Genomic DNA, 26,202 nt, shown 5'->3' with positions numbered 1-26,202 from the left:
GGAAGCCGAGAAATTTAGTGGATGAGGTCTGTCATGATGGAAATAGGCTCCTCCAACCATAGATACCCATCATGCACCAGGCAGAGCAGCTGCCTGATGACGAAAATGGTGATGCGCGCGTGGTGGAAATGTGGTATCCATAACAAATGCAGTAACCGAGCGTTTTCCACACCGTGCAACCATTTTCACGTCTCTAACGCTATCACTGCACCCTTGGTGTTCTCTTTCATTAAATTCCTGGTCTCTAGGTGCGGGAACTTCTCGCTGTCCACGAGGTCCTAGTATTCAAATTTCATGGTGGGCACACAGCCTACGTGCGAGCCCTCAAATACAATGCCATCGGGGAGGAGCAGGGTCTGGAGTGAACTCTTTGTTTCATCCAGATCTTTTGGTACTTTGGCTTTCCCTTTCCATGGAGGGACATACGTGGGTAGTTTTGTTGTAGAGCAAAACAATTGGATGTCTTCATCCACGTCTTCCTCTTCTGCGGCAGCAATCAGGGCCTGCAAATCTTCTTCCTCCTCATCTGTTTCAATTGTGACTGCCTTCCCTTTTTCTTCCATTGATAACTTGTTGTGCCAGGGATTCCTTGGGGACATGCATATTGGACCCATTGTCTGTTTATTCTTCTTCGGTCGTGGCGTTCATGGTGATTTGGGGATTTCTATGACCATCCCAGCGTCTTCGAGAACATCCTGCACCATGGGGGTCTGCATGGCCTCTTCAATGGTTCCTTCTTCAATTCCCAGCCCATTCTTAGTGGCTGCCATCATCTCTACACTGTATGCTGTCTGTCGTGAACTCATGGGCTCTATTATCGCTCGGATCTCAATACTCTGTGCTCTGCTCAACCGCTTAATGCTCAAATGACCAAGTGCTTTCCGCTGGCTAGCCCTTTGAGTTTTATAGCACCTTTTGAATTCAAATTCGACCGTTCCCCCCAATTTCGGGCCATTAATGCTTTCTTGGCGGAATATTTTACCAAATCTTGCCCATAACTCGCGTCTTAAATGCCTGCCGCCTGCTCCACTTGGCCTCAAATCGAACATCCCGTCATGAATAGTGAAACCAATGGTCACTTCCCAACCAACATGCAAGGAAACGCAGCCCTCCATGCATGGTCGCGAACCTTGTGACGTCCTACTCCTACACATATTTCTCATATCGTGCAGCCCCAAGGTAGAATATTTTATAGTCCCACACTCCCTTTCAACTGTCTGGAGCACTAAGACTATCCTTCCTACGGCTAGTCAGATGGGCGCACCACCCGTGTGGGGCTTCGTTTCGTCCTTCACCATGGTTCGCGGGGAATCCCCATCTTCCATTGTAGTGATCAACATTGTGCACTCTACTATTCTCACTGCATTGCCCTGGTCACTACGTTTGGCGATATGTGGTCTCAGCCATGGAAGTAGACTAACCAATTCATGAGGATAGCTTTCCAATTCGTCAGTATGACTGTATTCACCTTGCCTTTCCATCCTTGGTTTTTTGACAAGAAATGCTTCCTTTATTTCGTTTTCTAGCTTCTTGACCTCTGTATTCATTAAAGCGCTTTTCTCCCTTAGTTGTACCCGGTCTTTTTCAAGTTCGCGAAGTCTAAAGTTTCCCCATTGGATTTCTTCCTCAAGACTTATATGTTCTGTTTCACGCAACTATGTGATTTCTTCGTTCCAGGCTGCACGGACAATTATATCTATAGGTGATGTTATGTACGGACTCGTCTTCGCATGTTCCACAGCGACTACAGCTGCTGCTTCATACTTCAGCTTCACAAGCACTTGTGTAGACAAAGTTTTGCACATGGTCCTATAAGCCCATACAATTACCGGTACGAGCAGGTCCCAGTCAGTGCGTCTCACATGGTGGACCCTGTTCAGCACTTTGCACACATTGTCAAAGGCTTCCCTATGTATGATTTTTGGCACACTAGGTTTTATCATGCTTCGTTGTTCATGCACTTGTCTTGCCTGCTTCTACTTGTTGTTCCTGTTTCCTATCGTGATAGTGGTGTGCATTCGTGTGGGCTGCGTACCATGTGCCTGTACCCATCTGGAAGGGTGGGCGCACAAGCTATTTTTCTCCTCATAACCGACTCTCATCCGTAGCTAAGGATTTCCAAATCGTATAAGCATCCGCCTTCTACATTCGTGCCAGCTCTCAATACTTCTCTGATATGTCGCGTGTAGTGCCCATTTTAGAGCATCGAACTGTTGTTGTTCTGGCACTGTGCTTTCAAATTTGTTCAGGAATTTATCCACCGTTGTCAACCTGTCATACATAGGAAGATCCCTTACCTTTGTTGTCACGCAGCATAGTGATCTAACCAACATGTTGCAATTGAGCGTGGTTACCTCGTGTAAATGGTTCTGCCATCATTTTGTTTCCTCATCAGAATCTGATGTGTAGGAGATTTCACGCTCTTACGAAATCTGGCCATTCACTGTAGGATTCACCCAATCCTGTTCTCAAGCAGTTATTTTGTAGATACAGTCTAGTTCATCGTCGCTTTCGTTGTCATGCACTAGCTCTATGTACCACAATCCTTCTGCAGGGTCTAAAGGCACCACTACGCGTAGTGACTTTTTCTCAAAAATCATCTTGCGCTTCTTTAGATTTATTACTCCATTCATATCAGTGGCCCAGTCCATTCCTAGTAGCACGGGATAGGGAATGTTGTCATCGACAATCTCTATCACCTCGAAATCTGCAATTGTGCTTGCACCTTCGATGTCTACTATTATCTCGTGCAAGCTTCCCATTGGTAGGATCTTCTGCTGGTTCGCCATCCATAATTGAATAGACGATGATTGAAACACGAGCCTGCCCATGCGTTCCCATGTTTGTTTTGGTAGTACATTCGCGTTTTATCCGAGATCCAAAATTACTTGATCCATTTCATACTCTCTGATCTGCGCAGTCAATCTCATTTCCCTTCCTCTTCGCAATGCATGCTTTACAAGTTTTCAGACTACGCGCGGTTTTCCTGACCCCGTGCACCTAGTGATAAGTTCTTGTAGTCCTTTTACAGCCTTACTGTCACGCAACAGTTTCATGCATGTCTCCAGAAAGGTAGTGAGCATTGAAGGATCCATCCCAGGTTTTAGTGGATCCTTACTACCTGAAGTGGAGGCCTCCATGAAGCTCTTCTTAGCTTCCATGAATGACTCCTTGGTGCAATCCAAATCAAATTCAGGTTCCTTTGTAGGAGTCTTGTGAACCCACACACTTTCTTCAGGTTGCTTACCTTTGTCATCTCTTGTCGTGATATCACTTCTGAGCACTATGTTTACATTCGGGTCCTCTTCGCGTGGCTCAGACCTCATCATTTGCAAATTCTGAGTCGGGGGAGGCTAGAGTACCCATTTATCGTACAGCCTCGCTATCAGTGTAGGGTAGTCCTCTACCTCATAATCAAACTAAGTACAGTATAAACATGATGATCTCATTGGATTCGTACAATCGAAAGCATAGTGCCCTGGTCCTCCGCAATTGTAACAATTTAGTTGTTTGTGACCCCTTCCTAGTCCCATTCCACCTCGACCTCATCCGCGCCCCTGAAATCTAGCGCATGCCATTCTTGCATTTGGGTCGAGGGCTCGCATTTCAGTCTGCACTCTATAGGTAGGAGTTTGATCCATCATCAGCTCGTAACTTCTACAGGTGCGCTCATCATGGCCTACCGACCTAAAAAAATTACAGAACAATTGCTGGGACGTCTGTGTATACTTCTGCAACAGATGAAAATTATCGGTAGCATGTTTTCCTCCTATCTGAAAAATCGTGCACCATAATGCAGAGCCCCGCTTGGTCTTGCTTGTGCCTCTAGTCTTAATGGCATCGGTCCTCCTCCCGCCAGGTAATTCTCGAAGACTGGACAATGGTCCTTGTCATGCCCCTCACCTTTGCATTTTATGCACCATACCTCCTCGCGCGCCTCTGGCTGAGTTGTCCTATCCTGTTTCAAACTCTACATTTCCAGACACAAATTTTGCAGTTGCACGTGGATTTTTTGGACTCCCAGACTAGGACCTTGTATTGGTGTCTCGTGCAGTCTCATTGCAATCTCCAAAGCTTTGGCCTGGGTGGATAATTTTTGCTCTGACAACGTCATCCTTAAATGTGGTGTTAGTGACGCTAAAAACCATGCGTGGTGCTGCCCACCTATCAAGGTCATGCTGGCTTCATGAATCATACAGTTCAGTCTCTGATCCAGATCCCATGGGGTCTCGCCTAGAAGCATGGTGGTCTCCTTAAACCCAATAATTGATTGTGTCTTCAACTTTGACCTGCTAAATTCCCTGTTCAGCACAGCCTAGATATCTGTGATCCCCGTGTTTGGATGGTCATTAGAATGCTTAATGTACCACGTCATTGCACGATCCTGCAACGCGCTCACCAACGTTTCCTTCTTTATATTGTCATTCACAACTCCTTGTGCTTCCCATACGACCCTTACCATGAACCAAAATTGGTCCCGATCTTCATTTCCTACTCCCTTGAATACTGGTAATTTTATCGCACTTGCCATATTGAACTATGGTGGTGGCAGAGGTGGTGTGGGCAGAGATGGAGGTGAGGACAGTGAGATTGGTGGTGGTGTAGGTGGAGGTGGTAGGTGCGGAATTCGCTGCCTTACTAGAATGACCACACTTCTTGGAGAAACTTCTGTGATCTCTCCATTGCTTTCTCTTTGAGGCGAAATCAAGGGGCTATTTTCTATCTCTGTGCTACCTTCATTTCATTAGATCCACCAACTTCGCATAGCCCTAAACATCAATTTACTCACATAACCTACTTTTCACACAATAACATTTTAATCCAAGTGTTCAAAGATTTAATGTACTTACGTCGCGGTCCTTTGAGGAAGCATCGTTCTGCCTCATTGTAGCTAAATGTCATGTCTACCATGAACTCGGTGATAAACCCCCCTATAATTCGATTGAGCCAATGGCCCATAGTGCGTGCAATCTTATCTTTTGATGCTTCTAGTCTGCGCACTAACTCTGGAGTCCACATAATCGGTTTGTCGAGCCTACACCTTCCCTGACTATCTACTAGCTTCGTGATCCACTCATACAAGTCAGAGGGAAAGGATGCAAAGAAAATTTCGTGGATTTCTGTATATAAGTAGCACTCCAACCACTGTTCCTTTGATACTCGCGGATTCCTATTTTCTTGTGCCCCTAACTCATGAATCTTTCTATCTAACCACCCTTTAATTTCTCTCTTCGTTGGATTCCAGTGACACGACATCAGACATCCCTTATGCAAATCCCAGTCCCGGAAACGGAGCCATTTGTTGGCTTGTTGGGGCTTGACCCAGGTTTGGAGATGATTTAGCCAAACAAATCCCAGTACTACTGGCCCTTTCGGCAACAGTCCACGGAGTGTGGACTGAGGTCTCACCCGAAGTAGTATGGGAGGGTGTTAGAACCCGGTTTCCGCACCCTAGGGATGTTTGATGGGTTCCAAGTGGTCCGTGATTTGACCCTGTGCGTTCGTCACTACATGCACTTATCAGTACCTCACATCTTGGGATGCTACCTTCGCGTAGCCCTACTCCGGGGCCGAACAGTGTTATTAACCAAATCCTTACTAGTGACCTGATATTAGTTTATTAACTTAGCTTATCTATATGCTTTCATTTATCTTTGAAAATATTAACCATTCATAAAAAAGCATGCAGTAAATAAACACTATAATTGAAATTGATATCGAACAGGTAATAACACAAGAACAGATACACAGAATTCAGATAAAACCTCTCTTTATTATTCTTCCTCCTTGGTTACAGACTCAACTCCATTCTGTGCACTCAGCTGAAGGGGTCTGCACACTTAGCTGGAGACTCTACTAGGCCTCTACGCACTCAGCTGCAGAGCCTCTTCCTACTACTACGACCCAAGATACTTAGACTCTTGCTCTATGCTCGCTATCTTATTCTATCTATAAGATTCCATCGATTCTATTTCTTAGTTTCTTTACAACTTAGAGCCTCGCTCTATTTATACAATCCCATGGTCTGTGGACCATAGGTAGGTCGACACTATATTCAAAACTTAGGGCGGACAACCCTATGACTCTAACATACAATTCGCACTCCGCACCCGCAATTCGCGAAGTTTTTACAACAATAGTGCTCAAAACTTGGGCTTTGAGCCCCAAATCATGCTGTGGGGGGAATTCCATGCCCAACAATTCTTATCTGCCATTGTCTTCCTGGACTTGCTTTGTATTTGTTGCTTGGAGGCAGTGAGTGGATCAACTTTATTTATCAGCTATCTCACTTTCTCTTGCATTTTCCCAAGTGTAGGGGGGGCCCCTTTACTTCTAAGATTGTAACAATCATTTTGTTTTTGGGGCTGCCTCTCAGTGTTCATCTTTGAGATTACTTGTGAGTATTGATACATGTTCACCACATGCCCAGAACTTGATGCTTCATCAGGTTCAACCTCTTCATTATTATCAGTGTCTTCTGGCTATTCCTGTATGTCACCATCTGCATTGACTGTATGAGTGCAGGCAGAGGATACAACTCGATTCTAATCTGAAGAAGAGCTCTCTGGATGAAACTCTTCATGGAAGGAACATAAATTAGGATCAACACATTGATTGAGTTGGAACATAGGCTTTTGCGCAAATTTGGAATTGAATGGGTTGTTGCTTGATGAGCCGGTTGATGAACTACTTTCCTGTCTCTGTCTCGACGGATGACTACTCACGAATGTGTCCATCTTCCATTTCTTGAGTTCAGAAATTTCGGTGGTCAAGTTCTTGAAAAGGAGAGTGAGGGTCTCAATATCAGTTGTTTCCTTGTCCCTAACCTTTCTCTCCATTTCCTGGGGCTTTCTTCTTGTTAGGTTCCTATACCAATAGGAGTCATAATTTTGAATGACTAAAGGTGAGCCTTGTAATATTGTACATACCTTTGCTTTCTTCTTATTCTTTCCATATTAAAAAATTAAAAAATGTAAAGAGGGTATGTCGCAAAAGAATAATCAAAGGACCAAAAGAATGAAAAGGTCAAAAAAATGAAAATATATGAACCCAAAAAGATAAAAAGAGACCATGAAAGTGAGCAAGTCAAAATGCCACTACTATTTACTTTGTATGCCTAATAAAAGCTTGTGTGCAGCTTGTAATTCGTGCCAAAGTCCATGATGGTCAAAATGTTTAAACTTGACTATTTCATGTTTTCAATTTTATGTTTATAGGTAGAGAATAAAATCTGACCAAACAATGTAATCTTGGCAAATAATTAGATAGGTAGAAGAAATAGAAGGAGCTCAACTGTTTAATCTGAGCCCTTGGATGATATAAGGTTAGACTTAGATAGTTTATGTTGTAAAGAAAAGAAAAATATTGATAAGGGTTTGCTAGCCTAAATGCACCCAAATAAAGTGAAGGAAAAATGGTAGGATGAGTAAGTGGGTAAGTAGTAGAAAGGTTGCAGAAATGTCTCGTGATTACATGAAAATCACTTATGATATATTTCCAAATGCATCTTATAAATATGGATAAGTGGTACATAAAGCGAAGACAATGGTTCACAACATGATTCATTTAACATCTGTATCTTTCATTTTAACCCCTACAACACTCATTAAATTCCCCTTCATAATAAAAGATTAATATCTTTAGCTCCTTAATTCAAAGAGGCTTAGAGAATTTATCTTACTTCTGGAGGGATCAGACCCTCAGCTTGATGAATTAAGAAACAAGGGTGTTAAAAACCCCTTGCAATTCATTCATCCCCCCCAACAAAAACCCTTTTCCTAAAGAATAAGTCTTTTGCCTAGGGAAAACCCATAACAAACATGTTCTATGTTAAAAAACCCACCATTTAACATTTATCCTAAGTCAAGCACCTCCCCCCCCCCACTCTCGCTCATTTCACTTCATCTTAAATTTTATTAATATATAAAAAATCCTCGAAAAGCCCAATTTCCCATATATATTTAATTCATGTGTATAAATTAACCCCACCCTTTAGTTTAATTATAAACTATATTACTACCCATATCCCATAAAAATATATTAATAACCCCACCTTATCCCTTAATCCCACATTAGAGTGCCCCGATGAGATTAAAGGTTAAGATAATCTCATACCGCCATGATTAGGCCCATGCGCCCCCCCCCCCCCCCCCCCCGAAAACTTTATGGTTAAATCACCACGCAACTCCCATCTCCCAACCATCATTGATCGTCCCTCCTTTACATCCAACACCTCTCATCCATATCAGGCCGACCCGATGTTTGCCCTTTACCTGCCCAATGAGGCGGTTTTCCCCTTGGCCCCCGACACTATGTGTCAAGTGTTGAACGGAATCAGGTGGCCCCTCCGGAATACCGATCGCACCACAAAAGCGATGTGATGGACCTCCCAAACTGCTTCCTCTTTCCAACCGAAAACCGCCACTGTTCATCCATTAGTGAAAACCCGCCAAAATTAACCATTTCCTATAAAAGCCTGATTACCCATATTTTCGCTCTTTTCACGCATTTTCCTTTGAGAACTCAAAGTGTCATTGCAGCTCCTGCAAACTGCTGAAATAGCTCACAAACCTTCGCAATTTCTCCACATAAATTGTAGATAGTATGACACAGTCATCCATTCGTACAAGAGTCGTACAGACCCCTACAAACCTCTGTTAACTACCAGTTAAAGTCAAACTCACCCAATTCCAGGTATTTAACTGTGGAAAACCCACTCAGTCATCCAATTCTAGTAAATTGGCCTCATAGCACTTTAAATTAAGTGGAAAATAATCAGATTTATTTTGGTTTTTACACTTTAAACCAAAACCATCTTCAAGAACACCACTGCCCTAAAACTTAAAATCACTCGCCATACTCAAATCCACAAGAATTGAGCATGACTGCCCCAATTGCTATGGATGTGAGACCTGTCTCTACACCCCATTTAGACTTGGACCACCTTCCCCTACCTGATAAAGATTTCCAGATAAAAGATACCACTATCATAGAGCTCCTTCTCAAAGTATATTGCCAAAGTAGGGACAAGTTCCTGAACCAAGCTGATGAAATTGGCCTTTGCGAGTCAAATTTGCCCAAGTACCAGTTCCCCCAAGTCCACATTTTCTTGAAATTGTCCTTTTGTGCTATGCTTGTTACGTCCTAAGTCACAAAACCATCATGTGTCATGACCAAAAGGTCCTTTTCACCATCATTGCTGAGTTTATAAATGAAATGTTGAAGCTCCAACCAGGGCCAAACCTAACTCCTCTCTCAATTGGAGATCTGTTGGACTTATATCCCAAACTCAACTCTGCAAAATTTTCCCAATTGCTCCAAACCTTCATCAGAGAGGAGAAGCACATCCCTAATGACCCCCCTCCATATGTAGCAGCTATATTTTCCTCTTGGGGCTGAAATATTGTAGCCATGATATCTTGTGTTTTGGGTTACTCCACAAGTGAGTACATTGATGAAATTATCCTGGATTTCATGTCCATCTATATCCCAGGATAGCCTCCTGTAACCATTTATGACTTTGCCACATTCATAGCTGAAAGAATGCTTGAGTAGTTAACAAGAATGGGAATGAAAGGGTTTTCAAATACTCCTCAGTTTTATACCATATGTTCTTATATTATCAATCAGAGAAATTCCCAGTCACCCTCCAAAAACTGGACACCAAGGGTCAACACAAGTCAGTCATTTTTTGGACCCCATTAGTCCACAAGTATCGGTATCCATACTCTTATTCAGACTTCATTGACTTATTTGTACATCTAGTTATGACAATGTTAACTGGAAACCCTCCTCCAAGAATCAGTCCAAAAATAAAGAGAGCCCTTCAACTGTAAAAGCAGACAAAAGTGGGTGACTGCTACCTTTACTCGAACCACACAGAAATCAGGATATATGGTTGCATGCGTGCACCATATAAATTGCCAGGATACCTCCCTATGAGGTTGTTTGCATTACAATACTATAGGCAAATTGTCAATGTAGATGAGGTAAACTTCGTCAATGCCATGAAGAAAGACAATTTCAAAATAAAAGACCAACTAGGCCCCTTCATATGCAACTCTAGAGAGGCTGCAAGAGAGGCAGATTTGATACTATAGAGTATAAGGTTCCAGAGAAGTTTTCTCTGGAGATATGATCCTTTGGAATTTATCAAAAAAAAGAGACAAAAGGTCAAGCTAGGACCTTTCATCCACCATCCCATACCTGAAATAGAAGTATATGCAAACCAAAGAGAATGGGTGGAATGTACCCTAGTAGACCAAGACAACACCAGAATAGATGTAGAGAATGCTCTCATTGATTTAGAAAAGAATCTTGATGACATCTCTTTTCTGCAGGTACCAGAAGAACCAGAGACTCTTATGAGTACTCCTCCAATCATGCAGACTCCTTAGAATGAGGAGAATATCCCAAAAAGAAATAGAGAAGGGGCTTCCACTTCAGGAAGAGCCACCTCTCATTTGCAACAAGAATCAAACAAGAGGAAAAAGCTAAATCCAGCCTCCAAGAAAGAGTATATAGAAGACTCAGTTGAGGTTACTAATACGAGAGTAGAAAGAAGCAGGCCTGCCACTCCATCTGGAGGCATGCAAGAGCCTTCCACATCACAGACTCAGATGTTGGAAAGGCAACTCAGTGTTGAAGTGTCTTATTTTAGAATGCGAGTTGATAAAGACCAAGATATCAAGGAAAGGTATAAAGAAATCAAGGCTAGGAACGAGAGGCTTAAGGCCCAAACATATGCACAATATCTGAAGCTCACTCCTACCAATCAAACTAGGCTAATGTCAGACTTTGACATTAAAGAAGGGAAGCTGTAGATGACCTTTATGAAGCTTACAGCCCAGCAACCAAAGACAACATTAGATTTCAAAAGGGTAGATTTTGAAGTGCTAGAAAGGGATATTCATCCCATAGACCAGATTGAATTGCATAAACAGGCTGGAGAGATGATATACTCCACCCTGACAGGTAAAGCCATAGCTACCCATCAGCTACAAAACTTTCTGAACAACATCTCAGCACAATTCTAGTTGGAGAAGGCCTCCTCACAGGTAAAGGACACGAGGATCAAATCCTTAGAGGACTTAGTGTAGGTTTTAACACCATACAAATATTACCTGCATACAAATTCTACATACGAGTTTTAAAACACAGAAAATAAATAATGCGATATCAGAACACATAAAACACATATACACAGAGATTTCCCCTGGATCCCAAAACCAAGACTACCAGCTTGATTTTTCATTATTATGTTCCTTTCAATGTTACAATACATATTTATACATGTCGAAGCATCCAATACCATGGAACGAAAACCATCGCGTCCAATACCATGGACCGAAAACCATTGCGTCATAAAAACATGTGCGAAAATCATGCACAAAACCATAGGTGGGTCTGCCCAACCTAAAATAGGGTCCAAAACCAAAATTTTCCGGGGTGCTGCCCCAGACCCCATAAAGTGGGGTTACGGGTGCCCTTCAAACCCCCTGTTAACTACGTGGAAAGAATATAAGACAACCCAACATTCTGCCACTTGTTGTTTTCTTTCCATAGGGGGCCACAACAGAGCTTAGTCATTTTCCCAGCCCTGAAATGCCCATTGTCTCTCTACACCAAGAGAACTTCTCAGAGCTCACAGATTTTGTCAATGTATTTGCAGTATTCTTCAAATTGTCCACCTTTACAAGAAACATCTTTTTGTCTTCTATCATATCCCTCAAAAAGTGATATTGAACATCAATGTGCTTTGTCTTTGAATGATATGCAGGGTTCTTTTCCAAGAAAATTGCACTTTGGCTGTCACAGTCTATCCTTATAGCTTCCTGTACTAACCCCATAATTGAGCACAATCTCTGCAACCAAACTGCTTCCTTTCTTGCATGAGTGGCTGCCATGTATTCTGCCTCTGTAGTTGATAGTGCCACTACAGATTGTTTCTTATTCATCCAACTGACTGCACCTTGAAATAGGTTAAACACATACCCACTTGTAGATCGTCTTTGATCCAGATCTCCAGCCTAGTCTACATCAACAAAGCCATGAATATTCAACACTCTGTCCAATCTTGGTCTTCCTTGGTAGCACAGACCATAATCACTAGTGCCATGCAAATACCTGAAAACCTGCTTCACTGTTGTCCAATGCTCCTTCCCAGGTTTTGACATAAACCTGCTATATACTCCTACTACATGTGCAATGTCTGGTCTAGTACAGACCATTGCATACATCAGGCTACCAACTTCACTTGCATATGGAACACGGGACATGTCCTCTTCCTCTTCTTTTGTCTTGGGACATTGTTCAGCAGATAACCTCACACCTACAAGAATAGGAACCTTCACCGGTTTACTATCCTGCATATTAAACCTCTACAATATTGTCTTGACATACTTCCTCTGGTTTAACCACAACTTTCTCTTTGCCCAATCTCTTTTAATTTCCATGCCCAAAATATAGTTTGCAGCACCAAGATCTTTCATGTCGAATTTGGTGGACAATTGGGTCTTCAAATCCTGGATAATTTCTTTGTCATTTCCAACTAGCAACATATCATCCACATACAATACCAGATAAATAACACAGTCACCAATTAATTTAAAATACACACAATGATTTGCTTTGCTTCTGGTGAAGCCAAGTCCCCGTATAAATGTATCAAATTTCTGATACCACATCCTTGGTGACTGTTTTAACCCATACAGAGACTTCTTTAACTTGCATACCAGTTCTTTCTTACCCTTCATCGCAAAACCTTCAGGTTGTTTCATGTAGATATCCTCTTCTAGATCCCCAGGAAGAAATTTTGTCTTCACATCCATCTATTCTACCTCAAAATCAAAAGCAGCAGCAACAGATAAAAGTTATCTAATAGAAGTTACCTTGGCAACAGGAGAAAAAATATCACCAAAATCAATTCCCGGCACCTGGGAATAACATTTTGCTACCAACCGAGCTTTATATTTTTCCATCTTTCCTTCTACATTTGTCTTCTTCTTGAACACCCATTTACTGCCAATGGATTTCCTTCCAGCCGGTAACTCCACCAGATCCCAAGCCTCATTTTTGTGCAAAGATGTCATTTCATCAACCATGGCCTCTTTCCAGAGTTTTCCATCCTCTGAATCTACTGCTTCCTTCACAGTTCTGGGATCATCATCAGTAACAGACAAAGAAAAATTTGAATAGAAAGCAGATGGACTATACCTTTCTGGATTCCTTCTTTCTCGAACTGATCTTCTCACAGCTGGAGTTTGTGGCTCTTCATCTTCTGATTCCTCCTCTGCTGTAGAGTCTGATTCTTCCTCCTTTAGCTCAAACTCTGTCTTCTCAGGTTCCTCTGGTTGGATTTCATGTTTAATAACATCTTTCACCTCTCTGAACACCACATATTGGTTGTACACAACCTTTCGTGTCACTGGGTTCCAAGGCTTATAAACCTTTAAACCATCCTTATACCCAATAAAGATGCACAGTTCAGATTTACTATCCAACTTGGTTCGTTTTTCCTTTCGAACATGTACATATGCATCACATCCAAATACCCTTAGATGTGAAAGAGAGGGTTTCTTACCAGTCCATACCTCTTGTGGAGTCTTATCCTCCAACGCTGATGAAGGTGAGTTGTTGACCAGGTAACATGCAGTATCCACTGCCTCTGCCCAGAATTCTTGTCCTAACCTAGCACCACTGAGCATGCTTCTTGCCCTTTCCATCAACGTCTTGTTCATTCTTTCTGCAACTCCATTTTGCTGAGATGTATATGGAGTAGTCTTCTGCCGTGCTATACCACACTTCTTGCAGAATTCTTCAAATTCCTTACTACAAAACTCTCCACCATTATCTATCCTTAGCACCTTTATCTTCTTCCCTGTTTGGTTTTCCACCAGAGCCTTAAATTCTTTAAACCTGTCAAAGACTTCAGATTTCTTCTTAAGGAAATATATCCATGTATTCCTTGAAAAGTCGTCTACAAATGATACATAGTACATAGACTTACCTAGTGATGGAACCTTCACAGGTCCAAACACATCACTGTGCACAAGTTCTAATATCCGTTTCACCCTCTTACTACCAGAGGGGAAACTCACCCGATTCTGCTTCCCATATACACAATTTTCATAGAAATCAAAATCCAGAGAGCTATTACTCATACCTTCTACCATACCTTTACCATGAAGTATTCGAAGGCCCTTCTCTCCAATATTTCCAAGCCTTTGATGCCACAACACGGTCTTTTCTCCAAAGACCACTAGATTTTCTGCTCCACTTTCAAGAACCACGAAATTGTTGGACCCATCAACAACAGTGCTACCTTGCAGCTTGTATAGAGTTCCAATCCAAACTCCCCACATCAATACCAGTGCTCCCCAAACCATCTTGCAGGTATCCTTCTTGAACACTGTTTTTACACCTGCATCATCCAGCTTACTAACAGAAATTAGATTTCTGGCTAATGCAGGAATATGCAGAACACTCGGAAGTGTTCTAACCCTTCCACCTTGCAGCTTCAACTTTACTTTTCGTTGACCAATGATTCTAGCCTTCATGTCATCCCCCAAGAAGACATCACTGCCATTGTATTTCTCATACTTGCAGAACCACTCTCTATGGGGAGTGAAGTGAAAGGATGCACCTAAGTCAATCAACCATGCCTCATGATCTACATGTGTACTTGAAGAAGCCAAGTACACATCCCCACCTTCATCTGAGGTGGTTTTCACCTCTGTAGAAGGAGCCTCATTAGATCCCTTTCCTTTGTCAGGAGCTTTAGGTTTACAGTCCCTTTTGAAGTGGCCTTCTTTTCTGCATTTCCAGCACACCACCTTTATAGGTTTTCTTGGAGATTTAGATCTCCCTCTAGATTTAGATCTCCCACTCGATGACTTATTTTTGTTTATGTTCTGGGACCGTCCTCGTACAGACAAGGCATAACCATTTTGGCTCTCCATATTCTTCTGTCTCATCTCCTCTGTTAGCAAGGCTGAGACTATTTCATCAAACAACAAGGCAGTTGCATTGCTACCTATTGCAATAACCAGACTATCCCACGAATCTAGTAGAGAACACAACAAACTGATGCACTTATCTTCATCTGAAATTTTAATATCAACAGATGCTAACTGACTTACCACAGTATTAAATGCATTCATATGCTCTGTCACTGAGTCTCCATCTTTCATCCTTAGGTTATACAGCTTTTTCTGTAGAAATAGTTTATTCACCAGAGACTTAGATTGGTGCAAAGTCCCTAACTTGTCCCACAAAGCCTTTGCTGTAGCTTCCCCTGATACATTCAACAATACTGAATCTGAGACACACAATCGTATTGTGCTCTTTGCCTTCCGATCCAACTTCTTCCATTCTTCATCGGACACTCTCGTTGGTTTAGTACCCAGATCTACCGCGATCTACTGATATTTATCCACCAACAGACCCTCCATCTTGAGTTTCCACAACTCAAAACTCTAACCATTAAATTTTTCTATCTCTATCTTTCCACTGCTCGCCATCTTCTTTCACCACCAGAATCGATCTCGTAGATCTCCCACAAAACAGGGTCTACCACAGGTCTAAGTGAAACCCCTCAGCAACAAAGGCATCCCCTTGAAGCCAAATCTGCTCTGATACCAAATGTAGGTTTTGAACCCGTACATAATTACCTGCATATGAATTCTAAAACACAGAAAATAAATAATGTGAGGGCAGAACTCATAAAACACATATACACAGAGATCTTCCCCTGGATCCCAAAACTAGGACTACCAGCTTGATTTTTCATTATTATTTTCCTTTCAATGTTACAATACATATTTATACAAGCCGAAGCATCCAATACCATGGACCGAAAACCATCGCGTCCAATACCATGGACCAAAAACCATCGCGTCCAAAAAACATGTGCGAAAATCATGCACAAAACCATAGGTGGGTCTGCCCAACCTAACATAGGGTCCAAAACAAAAATTTTCCAGGGCGCTACCCCAGACCCCATAAAGTGGGGTTACGGGTGCCCTTCAAACCCCCTGTTAACTACATGGAAAGAATATAACACAACCCAACACTTAGTAATTGAATTGGGATATGATCCCAAGGTTATAAAAGCCACATAACAACTTATCAAAAAGAATAATGATGACATAGCTGCATTAAAGAAACAGCTAAAAATACCTCAGCTACAGCATCCACAAACACTGGAAGTCCTAGAATCCAAGCCGGGGCATGAAGAACTAATGGACATGGTATTGAAATTGAATGACCAACTTAAAGATACTGAAAAGGAATTGGATACTTTGATCCAATTAAAACAGGCAGATGTGGCCACCTCTTCAATAGATGTTATCCCCACGATCTCTACAGCAGTGCCATCCACACTGGCAGTATCTTTGGCACCTATAGCTCCACTTGTAACAACCTTGCCAGCAACAACAGAATCTACATCAACATCAGGTGCATTAGGAGAGAAAGTAGTAGATCTTGTGAAATCCATGGAAGAAATGACCATCTAGGCTATAGAGATGAAAAAGCTAAAGGAAAAGGTGGCAAAGTTGGAAACTGATTACAAACTAGCCCAACTCAAGAAAAAAGAAGAAACACAAAAGGCACAGAGAATGGGTGAGATAATCAAAATCCTAGAGAAGGATTTAACACTAGAAAAACAAATTGGACAAACCAAGGAAATGTTGTGGGCCAATATCATTAACTCTGTCAATGATATTTAGCCATCAATCCAAGTTATTTTTGAGAAAACAGATCTAGTAAAGGTAGCTACTGAAGCTATCTAGAATGTAAAGGAGGAGTTGGGAAATAAGCTAGAGGATGTAAATAGAGTCATCCACTTCCTCAATAGCAAGAATAGATATGAGCTCCAAAAGCTAAATATAGAAGACAAGACTGCTACCATTTTAGAAATAAGGAAGGTCCTTTCCAAAAGGAACCTTATGCTTAATTTGGAAGAAAAATAACACAATATGTAGGTAGTCATTGATAGGTTCATGGCTAGATTTCAGATTTTGAGGGAAAAAGGTCCGCCCTGTCATATGGTCATCCATGACAAACTAATGACATAGTTGGACTATGGTGATAGACACAGAAAATTGGCTAAGGAACAAGCCAATTCTTCATACATTGAAGCCCTACCAACATGCAAAGTATTATATGACACATTTGAGAACTTGTTTTTCCTTGAGCATGAGGTAAAACATTTGTTCCTCACCAAGCCCAATTTTTCAAAGTATACTAAGGCTGATGAAACCTATAGGAGAATGGTGAATGTGAAATTACCAGATGCATAATGGTGGGAGAAAATGATAGATTTACTGTGATAAATAAATAGCCGAAAGTTACTACATAGTAAAAATTAAGGCAGCAGGGTGAAACAGGTAAAAATAACACAACATGGTCAAGGAGTATCAGGGTTAAAGAGTATCAGTTGAAAGATGAAAGTAAAGAAGACTCGAGCGTGAAACTCCATAACTGTTAGCCAGCATAAAGGTCTACACCTCAACCATAAAGGCCAACACAACCATAATAAAAGGGACATCAAGAAACAATTCATTAGTTGTTTCTATCTTCTTGCAAGAAGATATTTGTATTTCCTAAAATATATCTCAAGTTGTTTTGAGATATTTTTAATAATGTTTTTGTATAAATACTTCACAATTCAAATTATGTAGTGTGGATTCTTAGACATTTCTATAGTTTTCTTGATCAAATACTGTAAGCTATTGTATCACTGTTGGACCAGCAAGATGGATTATTGAATAAAGTAGAGAAATTTCACTGGATTCATTTGTAGTGCGAAATAAAGACAAGTATCTTCTTTTGTGTTGTCATTTTTCTTTAAAAAATTTTCCATAATCTTGAATGTATCTGAAAGCTAAATTCTTTAATATGGAATGATATCTCAGAACTTGCTTCATTTCACTCTGTTTTAACTGTTAGGCATTTTGTATGTTTTCTGCTAAAATTGTCTAAGTTAAGGAATTCTTGATTGCTCCTTAGCTCAGGTAGTTCCCCTCTAGTCTATAGTAAAGGATTCTTAACTGCCCTTTGCTCATGATCATCCTCTGTTCCTCCTCTTAGTCCTGGTTTGAGGATTCTTAAGTGCCCTCTCACCCTGGTTAAGATCATTTCATCCATTCGACCTGAAAACATGTGTTTCACTCTGCTAGCTTGCCCATTGAACACTCCCTTTAATGATTTAATCCCAGTCCTGCTGCCCTTCTTTGACTCCATAGCCCAATAGCCAGAGACACCATTCTATCCATCTCTTTAAGGATTCCACCATCCAAATTCCAATGCAAACCCAAAACCCCCTTGAACTTTAAGAACTAGCCTAAAGTCCCATCAAACAAAGCTAAAACATATAGAGAGAGCCCTCTTCGATTCATAGGTTGGCTAGAGCCTATACTTAAAAGATTGGTTTGTGGTTACCTCGACCTTTTCCTTATTCTGATAACTTCTAGGGAAAATTCTGAGTGATAACTAGTGGCGAACATACTGGGGATAACCTTTAGTCCTAATAAATCTTTAAGAAATTTTTAATTTTGTATTTAGAGCCTCTTAAAGTAATTTATTAGAAGTTATTTCTCATGAAAAGAAAACAATTTAAAAAATTATTAAATTCTGGCTTCAAGGAAAACACATTATACTAGGGCTAACCTAGATCCAAACCCTCCCCCAGTATTTGATAATCCCAACCTGATTTCAAGAAAATACAAAACAGAAGAAAGTTCAGCCAGTCACACACCCTTAGTTAAAGCTAATTCATGCCCTGATGAATGGTTGTTTTTAGAAGATCTTCCCCTTGATGAGCAATTCGATTTGTCATTATTTAGATCAAAGTTTGAAAGTGAAATTTGTGACACTGTCATAGATCCAGAGTTTATTGTAGATCTCAAAGTCCAAAAATCCAACAAATCAATTGATGAGTACCTTCTAAATTAACCACAATCATCCCTTAGTATTGTCAAGATCGCTGAGCTTTCTGAACAATTTTCCACTACTCTTAGTTCACCATTATTCCCTTCAGCATCTGAAGCTCATCCCCCACCTCCATTCATACCCTCACTCCCTTACCAACCTATCATATCCCAGGTACCACCTACTGGTCCTAGTTCATCCTCCACTACTGCATCATATTCCAGTGCCTCAACCCCAACTTGGTGCCATTCCAGCAGACTACCCAAGTAAAATCATTCAATTTGATGGCATAGGAAACTACACTGCACAACACCATGTTAATAAAATGATAGACTACTTTGAACTTCATGAAATTGATATTGTGGATGTCTAAATTAGATTATTTGCCCAGACTTTAGCTGGTTATGTTAGGAAATGGTTTAGATCATTGTCTGATAATAGTATTGAGAGTTTATAAGTATTTCAACAATAATTTTTGAATAGATGGGAAAAGAAAAAGAATCCTCTATAGATCCTTTCAGAATATGAAAATATTAGGAGAGGACCCAATGAGACTATTTAAGATTACTTCAACAGATTTAACAATATATATAATGAAATTCTAGTTAATCTTAGACCCCCACCTGACTTAGCTTTGATAAAATTCCTTGATGGTTTTGACACAGACATGGCATTCTAGCTCAGGGAAAGAAACCCCCCAACCCTAGAAGATATGCAAAGGGTAGCAGTAAGTGTAAAGGCTAATTTATTAGCTAAAAGAGCTAGAGTTAGGAATGAAAGAAGAGGATCAGCTAAAGATGAGCCTTCACCCTCTGACATTAAAATAGATATCTTAGAAAAAGGCATGGAAATGTTAATGGAAAGAATAGAGAATATAGAGAGGAAACCCCAGTGGGATAATCAACAGGCACCTCTAGTTAGAAACCTGAACTTTAGGAAAAACCAAAACCAAAACCAAAACACTGGAAAAAATGGACCTGATCAGAATATTAGACCTCCTTTCCAAGAAAATTATGCAGAAACATCCCATCCTGAAGACCCAAAGCAAGACACATAAATTAACCTGATTGGATTAGATGATGAAGGTGCTATTTTTCTAACCCAAGATGATCAGGAATTGCTATGCTGCAGCAATTGCAAATTCAGTCTGGAGAGTCATTTGATTATAAACAAGGTTATGATTCTGCTATCTTTGAAGTACATAAGAAGTATAACCTAAGGAGTAAAAAGAATTCTGATATCCATGACCAGACCAAGAAAACAGTGCCAAACCAACTGAATAAAATCAAAGAAGCCCTGGTTTCTAAAATCCTCCAGATTCTCCCTAGAAAAAACTAGAACTCTTCTAGCCCTACCATTGAAGATATAACCCCTAATCAACCTTCTGATGATGATCTAGGTGGATCTTCAGATACAATGGCATGGAAAAGCTCAAAATTCAAAGTAGCAGAAAAGAGAATATCCTGACATCAGATCGAAGTGCTCATCACCATGATTCCAATGGTGTGAATGACACTCCAATTCAAGTCCGGATGAAGAAGTTATGGTAGAAAGAAGATTTTCTTACCCCTTTGTAAAAGGAGAAATTTTCATGGTTTTAAGCCTTTTAAAGGGGAATCACATCAAAAAAAGTGTAGAGGGCAGATTCCACAACCTCCAATCAACGATTGATGATCTATCGGGTCGAAGGAAGGCAAGTGATCGAGGCATGTTATTGGAACTGGGCAGATGCGATTAGCGATTGTGTTCGGCGATTGGAGGAGTGATCGGATTGGCGATCGGCATCAACATCGACGATCGGTGAAGAGCTCGGGCCATAGCAATTGCGATCGGTTGACGCTGATATCAGCGATCGATGAAGAGCCCGGGCCATAGCGATTGTGATCGGATGATGCCGATATCGACGATCGATAGTCGGCAATCCCCACTAACAGGACCTTTACTCCAGCAATGGGCCGATTGTGATATGGGGGCTGGACCCAACAGGTATATCAACTCGATTTGATAAATTTGAGGTCTGGGTCTTAAGGTTTCGGTCGGGTTGTTTTAGTGTTACGGGTATTTTATGTATTATTGTTTAAAACGATGAAAAGGCTATTTTTAAAGGGTAGTTGTACCCGCTGATCCTTCACTCCACCGAATTCTATTATGAACTAAATGACCCCCAATTTTAGCATCCTTTGTCCTAAAGAAGATTATAAAATCTGATGATTGGAAAAGGCATGGGAGAGAGGATTTTTTGGCACACAGTTCGAGGCAATAACTTGTAAGAGGGTTGATTGATCATTTTGTTTGAATTGGAAAAATTTTATATGGTTTCTACCCCTCTCAATGCCACAGACGTAGTGATGCTATCCATTTCTCCATCTGAGTTCTTCTTTTCTCAACCATCTTTCAGAATGGAGGTATAAGCCTCTTTTTATGTAGCAGATGATTGTATTCTCTCTTTTCATGCCATTTAATATATAAAGGCCTTCCCATTGATCGAGCAGGGTCCGGAGACGTAGTCCGAGTTGGACGAACTCTGTTATCAAGTCTTTGTGTCTTCCTTCATGCTTTTATGTGTTTTTTCTTCTTTTCTTGTGTACACATTAATTTTTCTATGTTAAGCTGCAATTTTTACATGTGATTCTTTTCATACATATATAAGCGAAAGTATCCTTGGATCAAGTGGTATTAGAGTAGGTATTTTTAGATGTGAATTTGATGAAAATGAGAATTTGGGGGTTGCCCAAAATCCCAATTCCATGAAAATCTCAATCATGGACCGTGGGTTATGGCCCACTAAGTCCTGACGGAAGCATTCTAAATAACATAAACTCTTCAATTTTTAAATCGTGGGATTTTTATTACTATCGAGCTATCCCTTTAATCTCTTAAAATAGCATTGGCGCTTTTGAAACAACCGCATGCATATAGGATATGTGTCACACAATAAAACTCTGTTGCAAATTATAATACAACCCACAGAACAACGGCGATCTCCGATTCTATCAACGCATGCAGTTCAAACACCACGGCTAAAGGAAACAAGCATTGTTAATACAATACATGACAATATATGGAATTTAAAATATATATATATATATATATATATATATATATATATATATATATATATATATATATATATATATATATATATGGCGCCTCTGTATACGTTCTCTTCGTATCCGCTCACTCCACTCACTGAATTTTGCATTAATGTAATCTATTCCTGCCATGATAGGCCATGCAAGCCGATGACACATAGCTCCATTCTGAAATAAAAAGATCATCTACGTTTACACCAGGAATAGCTCCAATTACCCTTCTGTCTCGATTGACACAGAACCCTCTTCCCATCATGATCGACCCAGATTTCAGATCAGGCCGTTGAGATTAGCGCCGCCAGGTTCATCTTTGTGTGCGTCGTCATCCTGCACAAGCTTCCGAGGTAAAGCATTATAACCCAAAAGGAACTTCTTCACTAGTTTTTTGTTTGATACGACAGATGCATCTCCATCCGTAGCACGAAAAACCACCATGCCTTTGGCGCTCCAATCATTTAATCTTCCTACACACTGCATGCTGTCTTCAATTCATCTCTCCTTCATCAGCGTTGGACGTTACCAGCTCCACGCATACACATCGCCTCTTTGCTGGCACTCAACGCCATTCAACAATTTCTGCCACTCCATACGATGATATTCATAATACTCAGAACAATAACATATGATAATTAAATAGACCCACAACACGAAATGAATGCAATTATAAAACACACATGTACGCAACAACACTAAACCCAGGTTTATATATTAAACAACACGGTTACAAAATTAAGGCATTTCAGCCTTAAAAACGAGCTCACGCTCGGCTACATCTTGCCACTCACAAATTACCTCACAAACAGATATCTCTCACCCCTATCACACTACACATATATATACAAGAGTGTTAGATTGTAAGCATCGATCCTATCCTTGTTTTTCTGCATGCATGACAGATAAGTATCCTTTATCCGCTTTAAAGCCACTTTAAATCTGCTTTATCTGCTTTAAATCTAATTTTCTACTTTAAGGCAGACTTTCCTCTGTTCTGATCCTCCGGTCCACGTTTGCTGCTGAGTGCTCCTGCATCAGACTCCCGAGGCACAAAAATTTATGACCTCCTGGTCATATGCTTCTGGTCTTCGTAATAACTTTAACTTGTGAGCTGCAATCTACCTCTGCAACAGCAAGTCCTCCTTGCTGCCTCTTACCTCACCAAGCTCTCCTCTAGACTTGGTCTTTTGGTAAACACTCTAGGCTATTGCAATCTTCTCACCTTCCTCTGTAATCTTCTCACCTTCCTCTGCTGCTACCTACACAAAATATAAAGACCAGACATACTTTATCAAGAACTGTACCTCCTTCCGCAGAATCTTTTTCTCGCTCTGATACCAACTGATGAAAATGAGAATTTGGGGGTTGCCCAAAATCCCAATTCCATGAAAATCTCGATCCTGGACCGTGGGTTATGGCCCACTAAGTCCTGACGGAAGCATTCTAAATAACTTAAACTCTTCAATTTTTAAATCGTGGGATTTTTATTACTATCGAGCCATCCCTTTAATCTCTTAAAACAACATTGGCGCTTTTGAAACAACCGCATGCATATAGGATATGTGTCACGCAATAAAACTCTGTTGCAAATTATAATACAACACACAAAACAACGGCGATCTCTGATTCTGTCAACACATGCAGTTCAAACACCACGGCTAAAGGAAACAAGCATTGTTAATACAATACATGACAATATATGGAATTTAAAATATGTATATATGGCGCCTCTATATACGTTCTCTTCGTATCCGCTCACTCCACTCACTGAATTTTGCATTAATGTAATCTATTCCTATCATGATAGGCCATGCAAGCCGATGACACATAGCTCCATTCTGAAATAAAAAGATCATCTACGTTTACACCAGGAATAGCTCCAATTACCATTCTGTCTCGATTGACACAAAACCCTCTTCCCATCATGATCGACCCAGATTTCAGATCAGGCCGTTGAGATTAGCGCTGCCCGGTTCATCTTTGTATGCGTCATCATCCTGCACAAGCTTCCGAGGTAAAGCATTATAACCCAAAAGGAACTTCTTCACTAGTTTTCTGTTTGATACGACAGATGCATCTCCATCCGTAGCACGAAAAACCACCGTGCCTTTGGTTCTCCAATCATTTAATCTTCCTACACACTGCACGCTGTCTTCAATCGATCTCTCCTTCATCAGCATTGGACGTTACCAACTCCACGCATACACATCGCCTCTTCGCTGGCACTCAACGCCATTCAACAATTTTTGCCACTCCATACGATGATATTCATAATACTCAGAACAATAACATATGATAATTAAACAAACCCACAACACGGAATGAATGCAATTATAAAACACACATGTACGCAACAACACTAAACCCAGGTTTATATATTAAACAACACAGTTACAAAATTAAGGCATTTCAGCCTTAAAAACGAGCTCACGCTCGGCTACATCTTGCCACTCACAAATTACCTCACAAACAGATATCTCTCGCCCCTATCACACTACACATATATATACAAGAGTGTTAGATTGTAAGCATCGATCCTATCCTTGTTTTTCTGCATGCATGACAGATAAGTGTCCTTTATCTACTTTAAAGCTACTTTAAATCTGCTTTATCTATTTTAAATCTAATTTTCTGCTTTAAGGCAGACTTTCCTCTGTTCTGATCCTCCGGTCCACGTTTGCTACTGAGTACTCCCGCATCAGAATTGCATGTTTGTATGCTAACAAGAGACAGACTCCGAAGAGGTGAAGGGGAATTAGAGCCTTTTGATCCCGAAGCAGGGCGTGCACATCGAAGGAGAAACATGGCAGAAGATGAAGCTCATCTTGAAGAGGAGCACAATTTCTGCAAGACTTTCTATTCAATGGAAGAGAATATCAGTCAGCTAGTTTTAAGGCTGGAGAAAGAAGAGGAGAGAAACCCAGAAGGACAAGGTTCAGCACATGGGAATGGTGGAGAAGAACCCCCTCCTTCTCCTTTCGGGAGTGAAGGTTCTCCTTCCTCTCACCACCATAATCGTAGAAACTCAAAGGATGCATCTAAGAAGCCTTTCTTTAAATTAGATGTTAAATTTTATCTTCCCATGTTTAATGGTGAAAGCAATGCACAAAAGCTTAATAATTGGATTAGGCAGATTGAGGTCTACTATATGTTATAGACATTTTTGTGCCTTACAACTATAAGCATGAAATGTCCATAATCCAAGGGATCCAAAGTCCCTAAAGATGTTGTTACAGCTCCTAAAGGAACAAGGTCAACCAATGACAGCTTCTCCCAGAAGTTCTCCACCAAAAACCACTCAGAACTAGTCAAATCAGGATCAATTCAGAAGCTCCACTAGCTGCCTGCGTTGCAAAGCACCCAAATACACTGTCTAGGTGCATTGCAACGCACTTGAATGCACTACCCGGGTGCGTTGAGCAGGAAATGACAAGTGGAAGAGTCATTCAACGAGGTGGAAAGACCATGGAAGCTTCCAGAATCTTCTCCAATGACACTTGCCTCACTGGATTCGACCAAGTGATGAGTAAGAGGCTCTCAATCTCCAAGTGGAAGCAAGAACTGACAGAGAGAAGCCACAAGTCAAAACATAAGCTGACTCATCCTCTCTGCTTACATCTATATATGGATCCCTCATCCCAGAGATCCAGAGGCTGGAATTTTGTACTTTGCAGAGAATTGCTGTTGGTTTGAGATTGAGATTAGTACATTGGGTGATTTATGCTTTGTTGGAGGAGAGGAAGGGATTCCTTTGCTGGGAGGTAGATGCTGGATCAGAACTCACTTGGTTGTATCTCCTCTTGGACTTTCTTATTCTATCAATAAACTATTTGAGTTTCTCCTACATGCTATGTATCAATGATGTTTTGTTATATTTGCATGTTTAGCTTAATCTGATCTTGAGCTTTTTATGAATGTATATCTATATCTTCGTGTAGTTTCTCTCTCTTGTGATCTTGCAGGAATTCGGTGAAGCTGGGCCGGTAAGGGAGCAGGGAGCTGGGAGCTATTGAAGAGAGGAGCGATTGGATCAACAAACTAGCGAAAGACACAGGTTAGTTACATCCTTCCTCCTCATTTACATTTCATAAAGAAGAATACTCAAGTAGTTTTCCTTGTTTGTTGCTAAGGAACTATCACACCTTAGAGTGGGATAGGGGCGTTCTGAATAGATACTTTTCCC

Source organism: Pinus tabuliformis, chromosome 4_1 (assembly GCF_031772625.1).
Source record: "Pinus tabuliformis cultivar Carrire ecotype Pingquan chromosome 4_1, CPIR1, whole genome shotgun sequence".
NCBI classification, from domain to species: Eukaryota; Viridiplantae; Streptophyta; class Pinopsida; order Pinales; family Pinaceae; genus Pinus; species Pinus tabuliformis.
This window is presented reverse-complemented; position numbering follows the sequence as displayed.